Source organism: Populus nigra, chromosome 10 (genome assembly GCF_951802175.1).
Source record: "Populus nigra chromosome 10, ddPopNigr1.1, whole genome shotgun sequence".
Classification (NCBI taxonomy): Eukaryota; Viridiplantae; Streptophyta; class Magnoliopsida; order Malpighiales; family Salicaceae; genus Populus; species Populus nigra.
In genome coordinates this window covers 8,281,139-8,290,215 of record NC_084861.1, presented here as the reverse complement: position 1 = coordinate 8,290,215, position 9,077 = coordinate 8,281,139, and the positions used below count along the sequence as shown (strand labels likewise).

Here is a 9,077-nt window from a genome sequence, read left to right as displayed (position 1 = left end):
TAGTAAACAAGATTATATTGAGTTAAAAAATAAAATAAAAAGGAAAAAGAAAGATAAAGAAAATCATCTGCTCATGATCTAATCAAACATGTTGGGCTTAACTGGTTGACGTCAAACAAAGCTTTTTCTACTCTCTCTCTAAAATGTTTTTTTTTTTGGTTAAGAAAAATAATTAAAAGAGGGTGTTTTTTTCTGAAAAAAATAAAATTAAAAGAGGCTATTGTATGTAAAATGTTAAAAAACTCAGACGAAATAGCTGCTAAGCTTCAAAATGAACTTTTGAGGGAAAGGTGTCACTTGCAAATGATAAAATAAATCAAGTTTCTTGAAATCTATTCGATAAAATACTCATTTGAATTTGATCATCAAGTAAACAGACAAAATTAGTTACAATTTTAGAACGCAATTATTTTTATAAATAAGTTTGAATAATTTAAAACCATTTTCAAAATACCCATGAACATAAAATATGACATTTAAACATTTATTATTTTTTAAACAAAACAATATCGTATTACGCAATAAGTATTTAATACATACAAGTTGAAGAATTAAATGATCTTACCAATCTGAATTAAGACGGTTGTATTGAACTGAGATAAATTAACTATTAAAAAAATAATTATACTAAATTTATTTGACCCTTTTGTATTCGTGAACAAGTGCCACCCCCATCCAAAAATAAACAAATCAAAACATTATTTTTTTATAATTTCAATTTATTTTTACATTTTAAAAAAGTTTTTTTAAAAAATTAAAATTTTTTATTTTTTATTTTTTAATTAATATATTTTTAATATTTTAAAATATTTTAATGCGTTAATATTAAAAAGAATTTTTTTAAAATAAAAAAATATAATTTTTATATAAAAATTATTTTAAAATATAAACAAACATAAACACAGTATGAGAATACGGTATGGCTGATCACAGCTTACAGATCGCAGCCCTATTCTGAGCCGCTGGAATTTGGAAGGGGAGAATTACATTTCCTTTTAAGCAAAAATATCGCTAATTAAAAAAAGGGAAAAGGAAAACAAGAAAGCAAGCAAAAGATGGACCCACCTAGCATCCACGTGCTATCTCAGGTGCTCCCAGGCGCGCGAACATAGATTCCATCGTTTGGAATTGAAAGAGCCAGTAAAACTCAACTCAACCAGTTAAGCCCGCGCAGCACCAAACAAACAGCCTTGGGAATCATCAATCAAAACCCGCAAACTTTCCCCACCGAAACGACATCGTTATCTCACCTCGCATGCTCTCTTCTCCTCTCCATTCATCTCCCTTGCAAACCATAAAATCCTCACTATCTGCCTCCTCCACGGCAATGAAAGACCGGCCGCCGCCTTCCTCACACTGCGCCGTTTACGTCCCTCCACACTGCCGTCTCCGTTCCCTCGTCTTCACTCCCTGCTGTCACTCCTCTACTGCTCCTTCTCCTCCAATCAACTCCAAAATTCGCTACAATCACAGCGAGAGCATTGCTGTTTTAAGCCCTAGAAACTGTCCTCTTCAACAGCAACAGAGAAAAGGCGTCGCCGTCGCCGTCAATAATAAAAATGGTAATAAGAAATTGGCACCAATGTTAATATCAAAATTAGTTCTGTGTCAGGTTTTTCTTAAATTGGTTGTGATTTGGGATTTCTTTTTGTAGGAAAACAGAGAGTTACATGTATTTTATCAAATTTATCTCAATTTAATAGCCATCATCACTAATTTTTATACTCTGATTCCAATATATTCTCCACCTTCTTTTCACAAATAACATCTCCTAAGCTCGAACTTGTGTCAAAATGTTTGATTCGACCAAATACCCCTAATAACATATAGATACAGCTCGAACTTGTGTGTGTTTGTTTTAACACTAATGGATTTGTAATTTATTCCTAAAAAATAACCACACACATTATTCTTTCCTTGTTAAAGGTAATTGTTATGTTTTATTATGATGATATTTAACTTTACTGACATAAAATCTGTTTCACATAAATACTACCTTTGTTACCATGTTCATGATAAATACAATTTCTAATTTATTCCTAAAAAAAATAGGTACACTTTAGTTTTTACTAATAACCTAATTGTTTTTATTTTGATGACATTTATGATTTAACTTTCCTAAAGCAAAATATTTTTCACATAAATACTAAACCAAACCAAGAATATATATTTTTTTTAAAATTTTAACTATGTAAGAAAATTGTATGATATTTTTAAAATTATTGTTTAGGAGTTCTTAGGATAAATATAATAGAGTTGATTTATGAAAAAATTATAAAGACTATTAATTATATAGTTGAATATATACGTGCAAAGCACTTGGGATGAAAACTAGTTTAGAAAAAATATTCGTAATAAATATGATGTCCCAGGGATTACACTGGTAGACCCTCGTTAGACCTCTGTTCATGACACCACTTTATTGTTTTGATGTCAGAGTTAATTTTTAAAGATTTCCCTTTGTTTTTCCCCGTAGATAATATTTGGCTTATTTTATTATTGCATTGCTTAATATCTCAACTTAAAATTTGTTTCAAATTTATTCACATACTCTATTTACCTAGGAAGTCTTGAGAGAGCTATAATAGGGGGTCCTCCCATTGCACTGGAGTGAGTTTATTCCAGGCAAGAAGACAGAGAGTGACCTTGAAGTGTGCTTCTTGTTCGTTTTCTTCCCTTGGCTCCATTCCATCCTTTATAAAGTACAGGTCCCAGGTCCGCCCTTTCCTTTGAATATGAGCTCTTAGATAGATATCAGCATAGCTTCGTAATTAAACTTCTCGCACATCTGCTCTGAAAGCGAGAGCTCGAGATGCATTGCTTGGCTCTTCATTGGGCACTAGCACTCTCTCTTCGGTGTGAAGATAATTGTAGGTTCATTTTGCATTAAATTGGGTTGTTTATATGTTTGTCGGTGGAGAGGCTTTGTGTCCATACTGTTAACTAGCAGTCGTGGCGTGATAAGTTGTTAAAGGTCTGGAATGCACCTTGTCAATTGTCATGTGGGAGAGGTCAACTTGGCTTTTTTTTAACAATGTGGTGGACCACAAAGGAATTTTTGAAGTATCTGCCCTGGGTTGCGAATAAGATTTGGACAACCATATCATTAGTTGCAGCCCGTATTTGGAGCATCCTTGTGCTTGCATATAGTTTGTAAGTAACCCTACTATGGGGAAAAAATTGTCCCTCAAGCCCTTACTGGTGTGTGTTCATGCAGTCTATAATTAGGTATATAATATCCTAACCCAAAACCACTTCTTACAAGTGGATACTGGTCCAGACGTAAGACATGCTAACTCTCCTCTTCATTGGGGTTGTGAATAAGTCTGGATGATGCAAGGCCTCTGTTGCTCAAGTAAAAATATATGCAGAGAGTCAGAGTGCTTGCAAAGATTGTCCGAGATTCTAATGCACAATGCATTATTTATTATAATATAACTTAAGATGTTTAGATTTCTTTTCGAGGTCTGAAAGTCGGCAATTCTTTGTGGTATGTTTCTGTTTTTAAATTTGGAAAATCATTGAAGTGAATTTTGTTTTCTCGTTGCTTTTAGGAATCTCCAGAAGGCATCAAAATGCTTGAATTTTGTAAAACTCTTTCTGCTTACAAATAGAAGGATGCCATATTGAAAGCCATTTCACAAAATCAGGTTGGTAATGTACAGGTCTTTCTTTTCTTTTTCTTTTTCTTTTTTATTTCGTTATAAGTTGTTTGTTGGCAACTTCACATGGAAAACTATGGGCATTGATTAAGTTGAACGAAGGCATCTGTCTGTGTTTGTAAGCAATGAATGTATTCAGCATTATGGTTAAGAGCTCACACTTCGTTTATTATATTATTTTGAGTTTCCTTGTCTATAATCCACCTCTCCTAGTTAAAAACCACTTTTGAAGTTCATTGTAACAACTGAAAATGTGAGCTGCCTCGGTTGTGGATAAAATGCTATATTGGTATACAAATATAGGCAGAAACAGCACACCAAAAAGCCTTCAAAAAGTGATCATTTGACTTCTAAAACTCCAGGAAAGAGTTTGGCCACATGTCAAATGATGAAAGTCTGTTCAAATGGCTTTTAACTAATCAATATGTGCATATAAAAAGGTGCATTGTTTGGTTGAGTTGGTGCGGTATTGGGGTATTTCTATTGTTTATTGATCTTATGTAGACCTTTAATTTTTACCATTTCTTTCCCAAAAATATCTCCGAAGCAATGTAGTTATTTCCCAGTTGGCCTACTGGTTACTTGCTTGGGCTAGCCCACACTATTGGCTAAAGCAGAATAGTTATTCTATGGGCAACTTCTCGTTCAAGCCTGGGCACTCAATGGTTGAAGATAGTTTATCTAGCAGAAAGAATATGAAACTATAGCCTTTATAGTTAGTTCACGGTTAATAGAAAAAAAAAAGGGCAAAGGAACAAAATAATGGACATTTTTCATGTAAGTTGTAATACATAAAAGGAAGAATCTAGGAAAAGGGACGCTGGACTGTCTGCTTAAATATTTACAGTATGTCATATATTTGATCTGAGGGACGGGATGTGACTACTGGATCTTGGAAGAATGCTATTTTCTTGTTTGTTTAACTGATATTGCAACATTACCTTCAAATTCATGTTTACAAACCATGTTGGTTTTCTTTTATATTTTGTATAATGTAGTGAAGAGGAAGAGCTGGCTGTGTCCAACCAGGAAATTGTTATCACCTCTATCCTAGATGTAGATCTAAATTTCTCTATATTTTCTTTATCATTTTTTAAGATTTGTGTAACTTGTGCTAATGCAAAAAGATTTATTGATGGTAAGATTTAGTTTTATTCAATCTGACTATCTCCTGGCAGGTCGACATTTGACTATACTTCCACTGGAGCCTAAGCTTGGAAAGATGCTCATTTTAGGTGCCATTTTGAATTATCTGGATCCAGTACTGACTGTTGTTACAGGCCTTAGTGTTAGAGATCATTTCTTGATGCCATTGGACAAGAAAGATGTAAGTTAGCTTCCGAATCTTATGTTGTTCAATGAAAGTTGTATGCTCTGTGTGCTTTGATTAGGATAAAAGCAATTTTTTTTTCCTGAAGAGTCTTATTTGAAATTTTATGGTTGGGTCTGCTATTGGATTCAATGGGCTGCACATAAATGCATTGCACTTTTTTCTTAATAATTAATATGAATTGTGATTGAGCGCACATCTTTTTCCCTTAAGTTGTTTTGTCAAGATTGCACTTAGGCTCAGGTACTGCCAATTGGCATGCAAGTAGTTGTCACAATAGTGAAGTGGGAAACAAATGACACTGCTAAAATTGGAGTAAGTAAACATCTGCTCAGCTTCTGTCCTGATATAGATTTAGCATAGCAGTGACTGGCAAGGTAGCAGTTGGATTGCCTCCACTACTAATACTGGCTAGCAACCCTGCATCTTTGATGCTTTGGTTGCCTGAAGATATCTGAAAGCTCTCTGGAGCGTGTGACTGCAGCATAGTGATTCTGAAGTCTGATGTGCTTCTGATTATTTTTGCTTTTTATTCTTACAATTGGACATCATTTAATGTCTGTTTTGTGCTATGCAGCTAGCAGAGGCTGTGATTATAGTGACGAATTGGTGCTTGTCCAAGCCTATGAGGGCTGGAAAGATGCTGCGAGAGATCTTTCTGGTTATGAGTGCTGCTGGGAAAATTCTCTCAGTACAATCTTTGAAAGATATTGATTCTTTTCGGAAGGAGTTCTTCTTGCTCATGGATACCGGCCTTGTTGATGGCAACCCAACCACATGCAATTCATGTAGCCATGATGAGCATCTGGTTCGAGCAGTTCTTTGCTATGGCCTCTATCCTGGAATTTGCTCCATTATGGTGAGTCATTTAATCTATTTTTGTCTTCTGGTTTTTTGAACTTTTATATCATCTCCATGAATAATGACTGTATAGGTCACAATTTGTTTTTGTTTGAAATGGCCTAATTTTATAAATATGCTATTTAGATGATGTCGCGAGGAAAGAAGGATGATTACCTTAATTTTGTGTTATTTTCACAAATCATGTGTGCTGACTTAATTTCATGTGCAGCACAATGAAAAGTCATTTTCGCTGAAAACTATGGAGGATGGCCAGGTGCTTATGCACTCTGTAAGTTCCTTCTTCCTGATTGTTTCTCTTCTCTAAAGAAATGAGTGCAAGGTGCTCCGTGTCTTTTTTCTCTTGTAATTGCCTGGTATTTTCTCTCCTCAGAACCCTGTTAATGCTCCAGAACAAAAAATTCCCTATACATGGCTGGTTTTCAATGAGAAGATAGAAGTCAATGCTGTTTTTCTCTGGGATTCAACGACTGTTTCTGATTCAGTGTTGCTTCTATTTGGCGGGAGCATCTCTAAAGGGGATTCTGTGAGTTATTCTTAATCTTTTTAGAATCTCATGTTTGCTGGATTTGCATCACTGCATGTGGTGGTTCTCATCAACTGACTGTTTATCTATGCATATTTCTCCAACAGGATGGGCACTTAAAAATGTTGGGAGGTCATCTGGAATTCTTCAGGCAACCTGCTGTAGCAGAAATGTATCAGAGCTTGAGGAGACAGCTCGATGAGCTGATTCAGACCGAAGTAAGCTAACGCTGGATGGAAACTCGTTCACATATTTTTACATTAATTTTGAAATGTTTTGTGCTCATACTGTTCTATGGTGCACATTATTGTTTTATCACTGTTATCCATCCTCTCATGAAAAGTGACTCTTGAAGGGTTTGAGATTGTGAATTTCTGTTAATTTTTCATGGTGAATATGGACAGCTACTGAATCCCAGGATGGACATACACATGCATCATGAGCTTCTCTCTGCAGTGCGGTTATTAGTTTCATAGGATCAGTGTGATGGCAGATTTGTATCTGGTTGCCAAGTCTTTAAACCCTCAAAACCAACTGTTTTGGCAGCACAGCCTGCCTTAATTTTGAGGAGCAATAGTGGACCTGGAGGTGATAATTCTAAAGTCAGCTCCAGACATTGCTCACCAGGGCAGGATATGCTGCACCATCGTACAAGACAAAGCAATCGAAGAACAACCAATTTCGAGCCACCGTTGAATTCAATGGAATGCAAATTATGGGACAGCCTTGCAAAAACAAGAAGAGTGCAGAAAAGGACGCAGCAGTGGCTGATGGGTGGGACCCAGACAAGTCAAGAATACCAAGCACATGTCAATGTTGCTGAAGAAGAGCAAAAAGGATCATTACTAGAAAGCATTGTGAAGCTGCCTATAGACTGCTTTTTTGGAGAGCCACTAGCTGAATTGTTGGTGCCTAGCAATTCTGGAACACAAGGAAATGTAGTCTTCCTGTTATGTAGGTCCAACTACCCTTCTTCCTTCTTAAAGATGAAAAAGATGGTCGAACAACAATGTCACTTTAATAAACCTAATCTTATCTTGATAAAGGGTTATGGCCATTAGCTGTTGGACAGATTCTTCACTCCACCACAGGAGCTGCATGCTAATGGTGATAACTTGTGGGTGATTTGGAATATGAAAGAACCTGCATTTAGACATGGAGTTGAGCTGGATAGTTAACATTGAGAGGACTGGTATGGATTTCTCTACTCTACCCAGTTTATGCTTTTGCTGTTGGAGCCGCATGATTGATGGTGACTGAAAGCGTGATCTGAGACTGAATACGGTTGAGTGGTCTCACTACATCAATGAAACTACACACCGACTTTAGATTGGAATCAGAGCCAACCCCTATTTCGAGTCCATTATTCATTGTGATTGATTTGTGTATAGTTAGATGAAAAAAAAATTAGGATGTCTGGAACATCTTGGGGGTTGTGTATACGAATGGGTCCATTTTTTATACATGGTACCAAGCAACTTTCCTTGCTATGAAAGGATCCAGTGTACACAGACTTGTTATTCTGCATACATCATATTGTTCGTTTGCATGTCTGTTGTCTTTAAGTTGAAAGCGGAAGGATCCGGGTTTGTACTACAGGTTTGGTTTGTGTTGATAGGAATGAAGCCACCTTGTGGGGTCCTTAAAGCCTCCCCACCTTACTCAAATTCTGCGCATTCGAGGAGATTTTAGGTCGTGGTTGCTTGATCAATGCTTTGTGTTCGGTTCATTTAGGTAGATTGGATTTCTATTTGGAAAGGGTGGCTGTGGTGAAGTTCTTCCAGTCTCGGTGCTCCATTGTACACGGAGAACCGAGTAAGGGGGGAACTTGACTGTCATTATAAATGCTTTTTTGACTTGACAACAGGGGATTTGAGTCTTGAGATGACGATTGGTTACACAGCTGTAATTAGATGTTTTGAGTTTCGATTTGAATGTCATTGACTTCTTTGTCACCAGTCATCTTAATTTGATCGTTAATGGGTGACCACTACAATATCGAAGACCTCCTGTCTGGATTTTATAACGACAAGAAGGTACTGATAAGGGAATCTAAAAAAGAGATTAAGACTAATACACCGTCTATTATTTCTTTACATGTCGCAGACGTGCCATGCTTTTGTGGAACTCAGACCAGCGACGGACTGAGCTTGATCCAAGTCTCATTCTAACTGATCAAAACATGACTGCCTCGGCGCCTAAGCTTCCAAGTGAAGCCAGCACAGACTATTGTTAGGGAGGTCCTGTACTGGGGTCTGGCTTGCATGTCCGTGACTATAATAAAAATATCCTCCACACACACGTGACACACCCCACGGCATCTGTTGCATTTGCATGTGATATTGGAGATGAGCTGTTTACTGGGGACTCTTTGAGACCATCGACAGATCTGTTGATTCATATAAAAACTGTATTCTTTTCAGCGGGCATCACTAGAGATAAAATTAACTTTCCCAAATCTAAGCAAAAAAAACATAAAATAAAAAAGGAATCGTTCTTGACTTTTTTCTAAAAGATAAAAGGAAAATAAAAAATAAACCTGAAGCTCATCATCAACCGATTATTCTCCACCACTTGTCATGGGATCGATCTCTTGAATTGTATTATAAAATTACATGACCGTCCTCGAAGGGCGACATTGATTTTATTGTCGGTATAGGCCAAGGTTGATTAGGTAAAATAATTTTGAAAAGAGTGG

The 9,077-nt window shown here is 36.4% G+C and overlaps 1 pseudogene; it reads left to right on the top strand.

Moving 5' to 3' along the window:
• The first annotated feature begins 4,724 nt into the window (after nucleotides 1-4,724).
• On the top strand, nucleotides 4,725-8,453 carry LOC133704997 (DExH-box ATP-dependent RNA helicase DExH5, mitochondrial-like; annotated as a pseudogene).
• The last annotated feature ends 624 nt before the right edge of the window (nucleotides 8,454-9,077 follow it).